Genomic DNA, 18243 nt, shown 5'->3' with positions numbered 1-18243 from the left:
TCACTTTTTCGGTGAATGGTAGATGTATACAATGCTATTTACATGGAGAGAGTATCTCTCTGTCATACCACCACTCTGTATAAGGAATCAACGCATGTTAACATTTGCGGAATCAATCCGTCCTTAGAGATTCTGGAGTGGCCCGGCCTGATCGATCTGCTGGAACTACTGTTAATGAATGATCAATTTCAGAAGATATGATTTGGCTCCAGACAGATGTGGAAGGCAATGTCCTTAAAGGAAACACTTTTTAAGAGAATCTGCCTTTCAAGAGATGGAAAGATTCGAAAATTCAGACAATTTAAGCTTCAACTTTGCTTGTCCCAAGGATCTCCACCACACGAGAATCTCTCTGATGGGAAGATTTGAAAAATTCAAACAATTTAAGTTCAACTTTGTCTGTGCGAAGGACCTGCCCCACTCAGGGATCTCTCTGAATTAATTAAGTTAATGAACAATGAGTTTTGAACCATATCATTCGGAAAATTCCCTAGGCAATGTCCAAGGCACCATCCCTGTGTAATAAGAACTGCTACACATGCACTGCTAGACCATAGCTCAGACGATATACGTTATGCTCTATTGACTATTGCCATCCCAAATCCAGACAACGTCTTTGAGAGCCGGTCTCAGCTCTTGGCTGCAGAAGTTATTGTACTCCAGTGTATCTCCCCCAGTCTTGTGAAGCTGCACCATAAAGAGCGAGGGTGTGATTTCGAAAATCTCAGCATCGATAGACAACTGAACCTTCAGCCCCAGCTTCGAACCCTGGAGCTTGATCTTACAATCCTCGATCTTCTTGATGCTGAATCTCAACGCTTTGGCGATTTCCTCCAGTTTTGATGTTATGGTTGTTGAAATGTTAATTTCCCCTGCCGCATTATCATTTCAGAAAACCGCCATGGGTTCCTCGCACCGCCTTTCACCGAGTGGTGGTTTTTCTCAAACGGAATGATCACATTCACGATCTGACGCGTGTCCACAACAGATTTCCAAAACAGCTTTTTCCCCAAAGCATAAAGGTCGGTAAGTAGAGCCGTGCGATATTGTCTGTCAGCCGTCAGATTAGATCAACGGTTCTGTACAGGCCTACACCACGGAGTTGACGTGAAGTAAAATTATTGTTTGACTGCCGGTCTGTCAGTAAAGCAATTAAATGAAATTTAAATGTGATTGGTAGATTGTTGGTAAAAGTCTTTAATTTTATTGTATTTTATTTTATGAGAGTATGGTCCAAGAGGTATGTAATATCATTTTTGTTTTGTTCATTGTAATGCAAGGGAAGCACGCAGCAGCGCGAAGGTGAAGTATTGCCCTGTTTTGTTTTGTAAAACATGAAATGAAATATACACGCAGCAGCGTGAATGTAAGCTGTTCGTTGAATATGTAATATGGAGTACGCAGCAGCGTGAAGGGAATGTTTTTTTTTGTGGTTGCATATGTAATGTAAGGGTATACGCAGAAGCGTGAAAGCACGAAGGAAGTTTTTTTTTGTATGCATTGTAATATGAAGAAATTTTTACACACAACAGTGTAAAATTCTTCAGGAGAGAGAGAGTAAATTAATTTTTGTAGAATTGAAGTGTTCTTGGAGAATCCCTCTGTGAGAGGAGGAAATTTGTAATAGCAGTTGTTTTTATTAATGAATACAAAGTTTTTATTGTGCATGTGAAACACTCTGTTCTTCCCAGAAAACAATTTTAGTTTCCGCTGTGTTAAAACAGAGCATTGTTCTGTTCAGTTTATTTTGTTTGGAATTACCAGAAATTCCCAACATGGTATCGGAGCTTGTCCAGGCTCTTTGAAGGTGTCAAAGAAGCTGAAGGAAGGGTTTCTTGCTGCAGCAGCTTCTCCAGCAGAGTGAAGACTCAGTCAAGAAAGAATCCAAGGTATTTCTCAAGTTAGTTTTCTATGTTACTATTGAAGACAGCCAGTTATTTTAATACACAGTCAAGTATTTTGAAGCATAGTTAAGAGTGCAAGAATCGTTGGAGCCAGCACTAGCATGGGTATTTGTAATACTCAGCTCCCACAATTTAATGGAAAAAACTATGACTATTGGGCAATAACTATGAAAGCTTTGCTTGCTTCCCAAGACTTATGGGAATTTGTTGAGGATGGTTTTGAAGAACCAGCAGATGAAAATGAGTTTAATAGTTTAACTCAGGCAGAGAAAGATCTGTTGAAGAGAAATACGAAGAAGGATTCTAAAGCCCTCTACTTTTTGTATCAAGCAGTGCATGAGAGTGTGTTTCCAAGGATAGCAGCAGCCAAGAGATCCAAAGAAGCATGGGAAACTCTCAAGATAGCCTATCAAGGCATGGAGAAAGTGAAGACAACAAAACTACAGTTGTTGAGGAGAGATTTTGAAAATATCTGCATGAAGGAGTCAGATAATATTGACTCATTCTTCACACATGTGATTGGTTTGATCACACAGATAAGGTCTCATGGAGAGATTCTTGAAGAAAGGAGGATTGTGGAGAAAATATTGAGGATCTTACCCTCAAGGTTTGATGTGATTGTCACCACCATAGAAGAGACAAAGGATCTCACAAACGTTTTAGTTGATGAACTACATGCATCACTGATAACACATGAGCAGAGGTTGAGTAGAAATGAAAACTCATCTCTAGAACATGCCTTTAAGACCTAGATGTTCTTTGGAAGAGGAAGAGGTCAAGGTAGAGGAAACAAGAGAGGAAGAGGCAGAAGCCGAAACAGAGGTGGAAGAAACAGTCCAGCAAATGCTCAAGGAAGAGGCAGCAATCCAAATCAGAACCAAGGCCAAGGCAGCAGCCAACAAAGTGGACAACATCATGCTCATGGATGAAGGTATGATAAATCCAATGTCCAATGTCACTATTGTAAAAAATATGGGCATTATGCAAATGAATGTAGGAAGAAGCAGCATGATATGAATAATAGAACTAGTGCAAATTTCACTAGAGAAAATATCAGCCAAAATAATTTGTTTTTGGCCTGTAATATGGCTGAAGAAAAGAGTGAAGATATATGGTTTCTAGACTCCGGTTGCAGTAACCATATGACAGGAAACTGTTATGTAAAAATTAGTTAATATTAGGTTTATTATTTAAATTAGTTTTAGTTAGGCGAAAGGGCACGATCATAAGATCATGCCCTTTCCTAAAGGGTGTCCATGGCGGTATATAAGCCAGGCAACCCATTGTAAATCAACATCATCTGTCTATTCATTTTATTAATAAAACATTTATATATATATATTTCTGTTATCCCAGAGATTTTCTGCTTCATCTGGTATCAGAGCCAGTTTCGTTACTCGGACTCTGTTGATCCGCTACCATCGGTTTTCCTCTGCTGTCGTTCTTCCCTCACTCTCCCTGTACACTGTTTACATTCCACACCTTCGAATTCGCCTCTTCATTAGTTTTTGACACTGCCTATCTACCCTGCCCAGCATTCCGCCAACATTCATCCATCCTTCCACCATAATTTTCTTTCACACGCTTCCCTCACCAACAATCCGCATCCACAAGTAGAGTTAAGACTGTTCGGCATCACCACAGAGAAGAGCCTAAGCAATCTGGACGTATCTGTCTAGGGTTCGCTGCGCAAGAACAGAGGTTCGCTTTGATCCAAGACGTGAACCTAATCACTTTTAAATTTCTTCAAGCTTGCCAACACAGAACACTTCGTTGTATACTCCTTAAGAAGACTCGTCCACCAAATTCGACTGCCGTTAGAAACTGTCATTCTGAGCATTGTGGTCCAGCTGCACTCCCTTTCCGTTGCCTTGTCAACCATCGTATCCCCACAATCATTTTTTGCAGTCGCCACTGCCTCTGCCCGCTATTCTCTTCGCTCTGTTTCTTAACTCTTATTACTGCCCACGTCTCTCTTGTGATCCGCTCAAACCGCTCCAAGTTAATTTCCATAAGGGTTTATCGAACCGTCGTGTCGCTCCAGGTTAATTTCCATAAGAGTTTATTATATATGTATAATATATATAATTAAATTATATTAAAAAATATATATTATATAATATATATAATTAAATTCGTGGTGCCGCTCCTCCAAAGTAAATTCGATAAGAGTTATATCATATATATGTATAATATATATAATTAAATTATATTAAAAATATATATTATATAATATATATAATTAAATTATATTAAAAATATATATTATATAATATATATAATTAAATTATATTAAAAATATATATATTATATATTATATATAGTTTTATATACATATAGTATATAGTTGAAAACTATATGATATATAATTTAATTATTTAAAAATATATATAATAATAATTAATTAATTAAATTAAATTATTAAATTAATTTAATTTAATTATTTAAAAAAAAAAAAGGGAAAACCTTTAAACTAGCAGATAAATACACGCCTCCGCAAACCCGCTCAATGTCGACAATGACAATGGCGGATTTCCAGAAAAGGTTGTTGGAGGCAGAGCAAAAGATAAATAACAACCATGACGAGGTCAGTAGAAGATTAAATGAAGTCGAGAGCAAGCTTGGGGAGCAAGCAGACAAAATCAAAAATCTGGAAGATACGACAAATCGAATAGAGATAAAAATGGAAAGTCAACATGTCCAAACAGAAGTCAACTTCAAAGAGGTCTTAACCATGCTAAAAATTCTGTGTAAAAGGTCGAATTGTACGCCCGAGCAACTACTGAAAGAAGGTGAAGAGAATCAAGAACACGTCTCGTCGGATTCAACTAAGTCCACAGACTCGCATGACAAGGTTGAATCCCCAAAAAAATCAGTGACACCCCACCAAGAAGCAAGTAACACAGTCTTTACAAACAAGCAACTCTGGGATAACTTTACCAATCAACACCCTTTTTTCGCTCAACCAGTGGCAACATACCAGCGAAGGGCAAAGGTCGAAATGCCTAAATTCGATGGAAACGAAAAAAACAATGTTGCATGGATAAATAAAGCAGAAGAATACTTTGAGATTTATGACATCACTGACGATGACGAAAAGCTCAGACATGCATCCATGAAAATGGAGGGAGAAGCATATAACTGGTATATGTGGTGGAAAAAGACCACACACGTCATTAGCTGGAGGAAATTTAAAGATGCATTCTTCAAAAGATTCCAAGGTGTAAAAGAAGAAGAGTTCTTTTCAAAACTCATCAAACTACGACAAAAAGGAAGTGTCGATGAATACACTCAAGAATGGGAGACCTTAGTAACACGAGTACCTGGGTTATCAGAATCTCGTCTAATTCAGTCATACATCTCTGGACTCAAAACCCATTTACAAGCAGAACTTGAGATGCATGATATTACATCTATAGAAGAAGCAAGACGAAAAGCAAAAACAGCCGAAAAGAAATCCGAACCAATATTTTGGTCAACAGTGGAAAAAGCTTATGCAAGACGAAGGATACCCCAGTATGTGGACTCAAATAATACAAGATATGTTCCACCACATCGTCGTGAAGATGAAAAATCTAATGTGGAAATGCAAAGGATAAAAGAAGGTAAATGTAAACGCTGTGGTGAGAAGTGGGACCCCAAACATAGATGTGCTAAAGGAAAAGAACCAAAGAACCTATATAATTGTGAAGCAACCAATGATTCAAACAGTGAAGATTATGACATAGAAGACACAGAAGACGCTCCAAAATTTTCACCAGAACTAGATGACGGAAGTACTCCGCAAGTGTCATTATCAGCCATGACAGGTATATCACAACCTCAGACCTTGAAGTTAAAAGGACACATAAAGAAGAACAACGTAGTGGTTCTCATCGACTCTGGAAGCACACACAATTTTCTAGATACGAATGTGGCCAAGAAACTCAATATCTTTTCATTTCCCTTACCAAACATGAAAGTGATGATAGCTAATGGTAAGAAGATTGAAAAGGTAGGGAAATGCCATAAAGTCAATTTGCAGATTCAAGACTTTAAATTAGAGTCTCCGTTCTTCACGGTACCATTAGGAGGAGTAGATGTAGTCTTAGGTATCCAATGGTTACGAACTTTAGGTACTTATGCCGCCAACCATCAAGTACAATTTATAAAATTCAAATGGGGAGGTCAGAAGTACAAACTACATGGATTCCAAGCACCAGAAAATCATGCTGTATCATCATCTCAGATGATCAAGCTGAGTCGAAGAAGAGCACCTGCTTATGCAATACAATGTCACCAATTAGAAATGTTATCTGCAAATATGACCAGAGAAGAATCACCAGTGATTCAAGACCTAACTATGAAGATGCTGCCTAATACAGAAATTGAGCATAGAACAGAAGTTAAAACAGAGTCAAACCCCATCAACATCAAGCCATACCGATATCCACATCTCCAAAAAGCGGGAATTGAGAGATTAATCCAAGATCTTTTAAAGTGTGTGACCTTGATCATCTTGGAGTATCTGATCAAGTGGAAGGACTTACCCGAAGAAGACGCTTTCTGGGAGAACGAATCATTCTTCAACAACATCCGTCGTTACTTATGCTTTGAGGACAAAGCATTCTTTCGAGAGGAAGGCAATGTTATGTAAAAATTAGTTAATATTAGGTTTATTATTTAATTTAGTTTTAGTTAGGCGAAAGGGCACGATCATAAGATCATGCCCTTTCCTAAAGGGTGTCCATGGCGGTATATAAGCCAGGCAACCCATTGTAAATCAACATCATCTGTCTATTCATTTTATTAATAAAACATTTATATATATATTTCTGTTATCCCAGAGATTTTCTGCTTCAGAAACATAGCCCTGTTTTCTATGTTAGATCAGAATGTGAAGTCACAAGTCACACTAGGGACTGATAATAAAGATTCTGTTATGGGAAAAGGAGAAGTAAATGTCTTAACAAGGAAAGGTGAAAAGAAAACCATAGTAGATGTTTATTATGTTCCTGGAATGAAATGTAACCTCTTAAGTATTGGACAGCTTGTTCAAAAGGGGTAAAATGTTTTCTTTGTGAATGATGTATGCACCATCATGGATAAAACACCCAGCAAACAATGTATTGTTGAAGTGAAGATGACAAGGAACAGGATGTTCCCTCTCAGAATGAAAACAAATTTAAAAAATGGAGAAGAAATAGTAGCAGTGACACAAGAGGCTTTCCAAGGCGAACCAAAAGATGAAAATTGGTTGTGGCACTTGAGATTTGGACATCTCAACTTTGGAGGTCTTAACTTGTTGAATAGAAAAGGAATGGTAAGAGGATTACCATTGATAGAGAAACCAGACAGCCTTTGTGAAGGTTGTATCTTGGGGAAACAACACAGAGAAAGTTTTCCATCTGGGAAAAGCATAAGGGAAAAAGAACCCTTAGAGATTGTCCACTCAGATTTATGTGGACCGATGCAAATTCCATCACTTGTAGGCAGCCACTATATACTAATATTCATTGATGACTTTACTAGAAAAACTTGGATTTATTTCCTGAAGAACAAAAGTGAAGTGTTTGAAAGATTTTGCAATTTCAAAGCACTTGTAGAAAACCAAAGCGGGTTGCATATCAAAGTTCTAAGAACTGATACAGGAGGTGAGTATATCTCCAAATAATTTCTATTTTTTTGTAGAGAAAATGGAATTCATAAGCAGTTTACCACTAGGTACACCCCGCGGCAAAATGGAGTTGTCGAAAGGAAGAATAGGACAATCATGGATATGGCGAGGAGTATGTTAAAGGAAAAGCATTTGCCAAATGATTATTGGGCTGAAACTGTACACTGTGCAACGTACATTTTGAATAGATGCCCTACAAAAGTAGTCATGAACAGAGTACCGGAAGAAGTATGGAGTGGGACAAAGCAAGGAGTCACCGACATGAAAGTTTTTGGATGTGTGGCCTATGCACACATTCCAGATCAACTAAGAAAGAAGTTGGACAGCAAAGGGGAGAAATGTATTTTCATTGGATACAGTGAGGAATCCAAAGCTTATAGGTTGTATAACCCATCCACCAAGAAGCTTATTGTGAGTAGAGATGTTCAGTTCATTGAGGAGGAAGCTTGGGATGGAAGCATAGAGAAAACAATGAATGTTAAAAACTCTTTATCACATGATGAAGATGATGAGGAGATGGCTGAAATACATCTCCAAACACCAACACCAACACAAGGACAGCAAGGGACACCCTTGAGGAGAAATTAAAGTGCTTCTCCAAGCACACCACAAGGAGGAAATTCAAGTGCTTCTTCAAGCACTTGTAAACCAAATGAAAGAGGTAAGAAGTTTAGAAATTTAAGTGACATTTATGAACAAGAGGCAACAAATGAAGGTATGGACCCTTTGTTTGCTTTATATTGTCATGTTGATGACCCTGTTCATTTCAAAGAAGCAATTAAGGATAGGAAATGGATAGAAGCTATGGATGAGGAGATCAATGCCATAGAAAGAAACAAGACATGGGATTTAGTTGAACTACCAAAAGGAAAGGAAGTCATTCTTCCCATGAATGGGAGAAAGGAATTGAAGTCCCTTGAAGATCTTCTTATAGGGGAGAGATATGGAATTAAATCTGCCATAAGAGTAGAGAAGAAAAGGTTGCAGGATAGCTTGGAGATGCAAAGGTTGGAAATCTTGTCTGAGGCAGAGAGAAAGAGGATATTACATAATGATCAGAATACTTTTGCAGCTGCTATGTCATCTGAAGGAACATCTAAGGAACTGAGAGCAAATGACCCACTGATTTTCCCAGAAAGCACAAGTGTAGATCATGCCCCAATGGATATAGCCAACTGCAAAGACAGTACTCTTATTCTCTAGAACAGTAACCAGGCACAGTTTTGTGGCACGAGATTGATTGGAGTACCTGGGCACAGCAGTAAAAGCGATGAAAGGAAAGCTAATACAAATAGGCAGAAAAGTTTTGAGTTTTTGAGGAAATGTCTGGGTATGACTGATAACCCAGCAGTTGAAATTAAAGGGGAGTGTTGAAATGTTAATTTCCCCTGCCGCGTTATCATTTTAGAAAACCACCATGGGTTCCCCGCATCGCCTTTCACCAAGCGGTGGTTTTTCTCAAACGATAGCAATCACATTCACCATCTGACGCGTATCCACAACAGATTTTCAAAATAGCTTTTTCCCCAGAGCATAAAGGTCGGTAAGTAGAGCCGTGCGATATTGTCTGTCAGCCGTCAGATTTGATCAACGATTCTGTACAAGCCTGCACCATGGAGTTGACGTGAAGTAAAATTTTTGTTTGACTGCCAATCTGTCAGTAAAGTAATTAAATGAAATTTAAATGTGATTGGTAGATTGTTGGTAAAAGTCTTTAATTTTATTGTATTTTATTTTACGGGAGTATGGTCCAAGAGGTATGTAATATCATTTTTTTGTCTTGTTCATTGTAATGCAAGGGAAGCACACAGCAGCGTGAAGGTGAAGTATTGCCCTATTTTGTTTTGTAAAACATGAAATGAAATATACACGCAACAACGTGAATGTAAGCTGTTCGTTGAATATGTAATATGGAGTACGCAGCAACATGAAGGGAATGCTTTTTTTTGTGGTTGTATATGTAATGTAAGGGTATACGCAGAAGCGTGAAAGCACGAAGGAAGTTTTTTTTGTATGCATTGTAATATGAAGAAATTTTTACACACAGCAGTGTAAAATTCTTCAGGAGAGACAAAGTAAATTAATTTTTGTGGAATTGAAGTGTTCTTGGAGAATCCCTCTGTGAGAGGAAGAAATTTGTAACAACAGTTGTTTTTATTAATGAATACAAAGTTTTTATTGTGCATGTGAAACACTCTGTTCTTCCCAGAAAACAATTTTAGTTTCTGCTGTGTTAAAACAGAGCATTGTTCTGTTCAGTTTATTTTGTTTATAATTACCAGAAATTCCCATCAATGGTTGACGCCAGTTGAGTTGATGTGAACCACAACTCCCACTTCACGATCTTCTCCTCGAACAGCCCCGATAGATTGAACATCAACGACAGGGAGATTATGTCGAAGGCGTTGAAGCGCGCTGGCTTCAGAACAAAGAACGCGGACTCGACATCGACATTGTGGGCTTGTGGGGGTTTGAAGCCAAGCCTGAACTAGGGGACCTCCATGAGCTGAGGAACGGTGATCCTCGTCTGGGGATTGTGGTCTAGTAGTCGAAGGTTGGAGGAGAACCAGGGCAGGCACTTGAAGTCGCCCTTGTAGATTTTCTTATACAGTGCCATCAGATTCGCATCCTGGAATGGTAAGTAACCTGCCCTGAGCATGAATAGTATGATCCCACATGACCACATGTCGACCTTGGCACCGTCGTAGCCCTTCATCGTTATGACCTCCATGCCACGTACGCCGGCATTCCGCATGCCATGTGGAGAAGCCCATCCTGTCTAAATTGCTCCGGCAGTGCATTGAGCCCAAAGTCGCAGACCTTCATGTCCTCGTTCTCGTCTAATAACAAGTTCTTTGGCTTCAAGTCCCGGTGGTACACGCCTCGGCTATGGCAGAAATTCACTGCGTTGATCAATTGTTGAAAATACTTCCTTGCCTCCTCTTCTTTCAATTTTCCCTTTTTGGCAACCCACTTGAACAACTCACCGCCCTTAACGTACTCCATGATGATATAAATCTTGGACTTGCTCGCCATGACTTTGTAAAGCCAAACGATGTTGGGGTGTCGGACCAATTTCATTATAGAAATTTCCCGTTTAATCTACCCGCTCATCCCAACCTCGAGGATTTTTCGTTTGTCCATTACCTTAATGGCAACGTTTGTTGAAATGGTAATTTCCACTGCAGGTCAAAACCGCTAGTTTTCCCCGCTCCGCCTTTTGCCGAATGCTGGTTTTCCTTCGAGGGCAGTGAGCATATTCAACGGCTGACACGTGGTTTGCCAAAACAACTTTCCCCGACAGGTAAAGTTTGGTAAAAAGGGACCTCTGGGTAATTGCGTCAGCCGTCCGATTTTTGAGGGCAAGATCAATGGTTATGGTAGTTCATGAGAGTGAAGGTACTTCACTGCTGCCTGTCCCTGGATCTTCCATGTGATATTGCAGAGAACCGTAATCTATGGTTAAAACAAAAAAAATCACCATGTTAAATGTAATTAATATAAATGTACTGTGGTTGGTAAATAGGAGGTGTAGCATTTATTTTTATTAATTCACAGGTGTAATTTTTTTTTACACGGCACAAGTCAAACAAAAAAGTCATGTTCTGTTGTTTTTGTTGAGAATGTAACGTTTTTTTTTTTGTTGTTGAATATGAAAGAGGGTAATACGCAGCAGCAGTGCGCGTATGAAAAGAAGTAAGAAATTTTTACACACAGCAATGCGAATGTAAGGAATTTTTTTACACACAGTAGTGTAAAAGAAATTTTCAAGCAAAGACAATGTATTTTCCAGCAAAGACAGAGCTTTTTTTTTGCACAGCAGTGCAAAGATAGGGTGTGTTAAATTTGCATGAGAGATAGTGAAGTTTTTTTTTGGGACTGCATCTGAAGAGTTCTTGGTGAAATCCCTCTCTGAGAGGAAGATGTTTTTTTTGTAACAGCCAGTCTCATTAATGAATAGAAATCTTTTGTGTGTGTAAAACTCTGTCTTCAGCAAAATCAATTTTTTGTTCCTCTGTGTTAAAAAACAGAGCATTACTCTCTGTTCATCTTTGTTTGGAATTATCAGAAATTCCCAACATGGTATCAGAGCTTGTCCAGGCTCTTTGAAGGTGTCAAAGAAGCTGAAGGAAGGATTTCTTGTTGCAGTAGCTTCTCCAGCAGAGTGAAGACTCAGTCAAAAGGAATCCAAGGTATTTCTCAAGTTAGTTTTTGTGATTACTATTGAAAACAGTTAGTTACTTTAAATACACAGTCAAGTATTTTGAAGCATAGTTAAGAGTGCAAGAATGGCTGGAGCCAGCACTAGCATGGGTATCTGTAATACTCAGCTCCCACAATTTAATGGAAAAAACTATGACTATTGGGCAATAACTATGAGAGCTTTGCTTGCTTCCTAAGACTTATGGGAATTTGTTGAAGATGGTTTTGAAGAACCAACAGATGAAAATGAGTTTAATAATTTAACTCAGGCAGAGAAATATCTTTTGAAGAGCAATAAGAAGAAGGATTCTAAGGCCCTCTACTTTTTGTATCAAGCAGTGCATGAGAGTGCGTTTCCAAGGATAGCAGTAGCTAAGAGATCCAAAGAAGCATGGAAAACTCTCAAGATAGCCTATCAAGGCATGGAGAAAGTGAAGACAACAAAACTACAGTTGCTGAGGAGAGACTTTGAGACTCTCTGCATGAAGGAGTCAGATAATATTGACTCATTCTTCACACATGTGATTGGTCTGGTCACACAGATAAGGTCTCATGGAGAGATTCTTGAAGAAAGGAGGATTGTGGAGAAACTATTGAGGATCCTACCCTCAAGGTTCGATGTGATTGTCACCACCATAGAAGAGACAAAGGATCTCACAAACTTCTTAGTTGATGAACTACATGCATCACTGATAAGACATGAGGAGAGATTGAGTAGAAATGAAAACTCATCTCTAGAGCATGCCTTTAAGACCCAGATGTTCTTTGGAAGAGGAAGAGGTCAAGGTAGAGGAAACAAGAGAGGAAGAGGCAGAAGCCAAAACAGAGGTGGAAGAAACAGTCCAGCAAATGCTCAAGGAAGAGGCAACAATCCAAATCAGAACCAAGGCCAAGGTAGCAGCCAACAAAGTGGACAACATCATGCTCAAGGACAAAGGTATGATAAATCCAATGTCCAATGTCACTATTGTAAAAAATATGGGCATTATGCAAATGAATGTAGGAAGAAGCAGCATGATATGAGTAATAGAACTAGTGCAAATTTCACTAGAGAAAATATTAGCCAAGATAATTTGTTTTTAGCCTGTAATATGGCTGAAGAAAAGAGTGAAGATGTATGTTTTCTAGACTCTGGTTGCAGTAACCATATGACAGGAAACATAGCCCTATTTTCTATGTTAGATCAAAGTGTGAAGTCACAAGTCACACTAGGGACTGATAGTAAAGTTTTTGTTATGGGAAAAGGAGAAGTAAATGTCTTAACAAAGAAAGGTGAAAAGAAAACCATAACAGATGTTTATTATGTTCTTGGAATGAAATGTAACTTCTTAAGTGTTGGACAACTTATTCAAAAGGGGTACAACGTTTTCTTTGTGGATGATATATGCACCATCATGGATAAAATACCCAGCAAACAATGTATTGCTGAAGTGAAGATGACAAAGAACAGGATGTTCCCTCTCAGAATGAAAGCATATTTAAAAAATGGAGAAGAAATAGCAGCAGTGACACAAGAGGCTTTCCAAAGCGAACCAAAGGATGAAAATTGGTTGTGGCACTTGAGATTTGGACATCTCAACTTTGGAGGTCTTAACTTGTTGAATAGAAAAGGAATGGTAAGAGGATTACCATTGATAGAGAAACCAGACAACCTTTGTGAAGGTTGTATCTTGGGGAAACAACACAGAGAAAGTTTTCCATCTGGGAAAAGCATAAGGGAAAAATCACCCTTAGAGATTGTCCACTCAGATTTATGTGGACCGATGCAAACTCCATCACTTGCAGGCAGCCACTATATACTAACATTCATTGATGATTTTACTAGAAAAACTTGGGTTTATTTCCTGAAGAACAAAAGTGAAGTGTTTGAAAGATTTTGCAATTTCAAGTGGGCTACATATCAAAGTTCTAAGAACTGATAGAGGAGGTGAGTATATCTCCAAAGAATTTCTATGTTTTTGTAGAGAAAATGGAATTCATAAGCAGTTTACCACAAGGTACACTCCGCAGCAAAATAGAGTTTCCGAAAGGAAGAATAGGACAATCATGGATATGGCGAGGAGTATGTTAAAGGCAAAGCATTTGCCAAATGATTATTGGGCTGAAGTTGTACACTATGCAGCGTACATTTTGAATAGATGCCCTACAAAAACAGTCATGAACAGAGTGTCGGAAGAAGCATGGAGTGGGACAAAGCAAGGAGTCACCCACATGAAAGTTTTTGGATGTGTGGCTTATGCACACATTCTAGATCAACTAAGGAAGAAGTTGGACAGCAAAGGGGAGAAATGTATTTTCATTGGATACAGTGAGGAATCCAAAGCTTATAGATTGTATAACCCATCCACCAAGAAGCTTATTGTGAGTAGAGATGTTCAGTTCATTGAGAAGGAAGCTTGGGATGGAAGCATAGAGAAAATAGTGAATGTTAAAAACTATTTGTCTTGTGATGAAGATGATGAGGAGATAGCTTAAATACATCCCCAAACAGCGACACCAACACAAGGGAAGCAAGAGACACCCTTGAGGAGAAATGAAAGTGCTTCTCCATGCACACCACAAGGAGGAAATTCAAGTGCTTCTTCAAGCACTTGTACATCAAATGAAAGAGGTAAGAAGTTCAGAAATTTAAGTGACATTTATGAACAAGAGGCAACAAATGAAGGTATGAACTCTTTGTTTGCTTTATATTGTCATGTTGATGACCCTGTTCATTTTGAAGAATCAATTAAGGATAGGAAATGGATAGAAGCTATGGATGAGGAGATCAATGCCATAGAAAGAAACAAGACATGGGATTTAGTTGAACTACCAAAAGGAAAAGAAGTCATTGGAGTTAAATGGGTCTACAAGACCAAGAGTAATGCTGAAGGCAAAATAGAAAGACACAAGGCAAGACTTGTTGTCAAAGGATATAAGCAGCAGTATGGGAGAGACTATGAAGAAACTTTCGCACCGGTTGCTAGAATGGAAACAGTGAGAGCAGTGTTGTCCATAGCAGCACAAAACAAGTGGAAAGTTTACCAAATGGATGTGAAGTCAGCATTCCTAAATGGAGTGTTAATGGAAGAGGTTTACATTGAACAACCTCCAGGCTATGAAAAGAAAGGCCAAGAGCACAAAGTGTGCAGATTGAAGAAAGCTCTTTATGGGCTGAAGCAAGCACCAAGAGCGTGGTACAGTAGGATAGATTCCTATCTACTGGAAAATGGATTTGAAAAGTGTGAGGGAGAACCCACCCTCTACATCAAAGAAAAGGATGGTAAATTACTAATTGTTGTGTTATATGTTGATGATGTTATTTTCACAAGTAATGATGATTATCTTATTGAAAATTTCAAGACAGTCATGAAAGAAGAATTTGAAATGACTGACATGGGTTTGCTGAGATACTTCTTAGGAATAGAAGTAGAACAAAATGGAAATGGGATTTTTATCTCACAAGAAAAATATGTTAATGAAGTGTTGGAAAGATTTAATATGCAGGAGAGCAAAGCAACAATCACTCCCACAGTGATGGGATTAAAACTCAACAAAGAGGACAATAGCAAGGATTTTGATCCTAGTTTGTACAAGAGCATAGTTGGTAGCCTCATGTATTTGACTGCAACTAGGCCGGATATAATGCATGCTATTAGTTTGATTTCTAGATTCATGGAGAGGCCAAAAGAAGCACATTGGCAGGCAACAAAAAGGATTCTGAGGTATGTTAAAGGTACTAAAAGGTTTGGAATTTTATATACTGTTTCAGAATGTTCAGATTTAATTGGATACATTGATAGTGACTGGGCTGGAAGTGTAGATGATCGGAAAAGCACATTCAGTTATGTTTTTCACATGGGTTCAGGAGCCATTTCATGGGCTTCTAAAAAACAGCCTATTGTAGCATTGTCTACAGCAGAAGCAGAATATGTGGCAGCTACAGCAGCAGTGTGTCAAGCAATTTGGATGAGAAGAATGTTAAGAAGTTTATGCCAAGAGCAAGTAAAAGGAACCATGATTTTTTGTGACAATAGCTCAGCGATTGTATTATCCAAGAATGTTGTGTTTCATAAGAGAATGAAACACATTGACACAAAGTTTCATTACATCAGGGAATTGGTAAACAATGGAGAAATTGTTTTACAACACTGCAGAACTCAGGAGCAGGTTGCAGATATTCTGACCAAACCATTGGGGCAGAAAAGTTTTGAATTTTCAAGGAAATCTCTAGGTATGACTGATAACCCAGCAGTTGAAATTAAAGGGGAGTGTTGAAATGGTAATTTCCACTACAGGTCAAAACCGCCAGTTTTCCCCGCTCCACCTTTTGCCGAATGCTCGTTTTCCCCCAAGGGCAGCGAGCATATTCAACGGCTAACATGTGGTTTGCCAAAACAACTTTCCCCGGTAGGTAAAGTTCGGTAAAAAGGGACCTCTGGGTAATTGCGTCAGCCGTCCGATTTTTGAGGGCAAGATCAACGGTTATGGTAGCTCATGAGAGTGAGGGTACTTCACTGCTGCCTGTCCCTAGATCTTCCGTGCGATATTGCAGAGAACCGTAATCTACGGTTAAAACAAAAAAAATCGCCATGTTAAATGTAATTAATATAAATGTATTGTGGTTGGTAAATAGGAGGTGTAGCATTTTTTTTAATTCACGGGTGTAATTATTTTTTTACACGGCACAAGTCAAACAAAAAATTTATGTCATGTTTTTTTTTGTTGTTGAATATGAAAAGAGGGCAATACGCAGCAGCAACGCGCATATGAAAAGAAGTAAGAAATTTTTACACACAGCAATGCGAATGTAAGGAATTTTTTTTTACACACAGTAGTGTAAAAGAAATTTTCAAGCAAAGACAGTGTATTTTCCAGCAAAGACAGAGCTTTTTTTTTGCACAGCAGTGCAAAGATAGGGTGTGTTAAATTTGCATGAGAGACAGTGAAGTTTTTTTTGGGACTGCATCTGAAGAGTTCTTGGTGAAATCCCTCTCTGAGAGGAAGATGTTTTTTTTGTAACAGTTAGTCTCATTAATGAACAAAAGTCTTTTGTGTGTGTAAAACTCTGTCTTCAACAAAATCAATTTTTTGTTCCTTTGTGTTAAAAAATAGAGCATTACTCTCTGTTCATCTTTGTTTGGAATTATCAGAAATTCCCAACAACGTTCTTGCTGGTTTCGAGATTTCTGGCATGATAGACCTTGGCAAATGTCCCTTGCCCCAATAGGCGCCCTAATTCATACCTCTCCATTAGAATATTAGGTTTCATCTCAAACTCGAAACTAAAATCATAAATCCATGTGGATTAAAGCTGTTGCACAGGCGGCGTCTTCGCTGTATAAGGCCTATGAAGTTGCTTTCTGGTAGCCGTTCCATTGTGCATGGCATAGTCCAGATGTGTTCCGGTAGAGCCCGGCATAGCCTGCGTACATGAGCTCTGATAGCCTGGAAGACAAGAAGCAGTATAAACCTTTGAAATCCAGTTAATATTCGGGGGGTGGAAAAGCATGAGTGTGGACATATCCAGCATATCCAGGAGTCCTAAGTCGTTAGAATTATGTGAGGGAGGGACAACCTATAATGTTGGGCTCTTTGCATAAATTTACGCTTTGTGTGTTGCGATTCATGGCACCTGTCTTTCTATATATTTCATCCTCGTGTCATTCCGTCCCACATACACAAAATCTCTCCAAGTAACTTTTTTGCCCGGCTTTCCTTTGTTGGGGCGGATCTCGTTGCTTGGGAGTTGGTATCCTTCAGAGACAGGTTGCAGCCTTGGGTTAGTCCAATGGATAATGGGCATGATATGCGAATATACTTTTTGTTGTTTTTTTTAGGTAATCTGTGATGTTAGCATGACACTTGAATTTTGTTTTTAATGCTGATAAGGTTTCATTTTATTTTGTCTTCATTTTAAAAATTAATCTTTTTTCTATTTTTTATATATTAATAAAATATTTATTTATTAAAAATATAAATTATATTTTAATTTTATTTTGAAAACTAATCTTTTATAGTTTTTATATATTAATAATATTTAAAAAATTAAATTATATTTTATACCTTATTTTAATTTAAATATAGATTGCACATTTATTATGTTTTTTTTCACATCAAAAGGAAAAGTGTAAGCTTTTACCTTAGTTGTACGGATCATGACTTTAGAATTTGAAACCCCTTAGTGTTGGCTTCTAAGGTGTTAAACACTTCCTAAATGGTTTGCCACCTTCAATTTTCAAAATTGAAGAGGTTAGAAGTTTAAGACCAACTAGAATTGAGTTACTTAATATTATTTTAGATAATTATATAGAAAATGATGAAATGTAAAGGGGAAAGTATGGGGTTATTTATAATTTTGAGGGATAACGTGAATTAATTTATTTTAGAGTTTAGTGAAATTTTTATCAATTAAATAAAAACATTTATTTATATTAAGGTTAAAAAAATTATAATAATGAAGATATAGAAACTCGTAGTTTAATTTTTTATTATTATCAT

At 38.0% G+C, this 18243-nt stretch overlaps 1 pseudogene; it reads right to left on the bottom strand.

The window, feature by feature from the left end:
• Window positions 1-579: 579 nt before the first annotated feature.
• On the bottom strand, window positions 580-17014 carry LOC149243225 (CBL-interacting protein kinase 5-like; annotated as a pseudogene).
• Window positions 17015-18243: the final 1229 nt, after the last annotated feature.

Source organism: Pinus tabuliformis, chromosome 8 (assembly GCF_031772625.1).
Source record: "Pinus tabuliformis cultivar Carrire ecotype Pingquan chromosome 8, CPIR1, whole genome shotgun sequence".
NCBI lineage: Eukaryota > Viridiplantae > Streptophyta > Pinopsida > Pinales > Pinaceae > Pinus > Pinus tabuliformis.
Note: the sequence above shows the minus strand (reverse complement) of the source record. Positions and strands in the feature narration are given on the sequence as shown.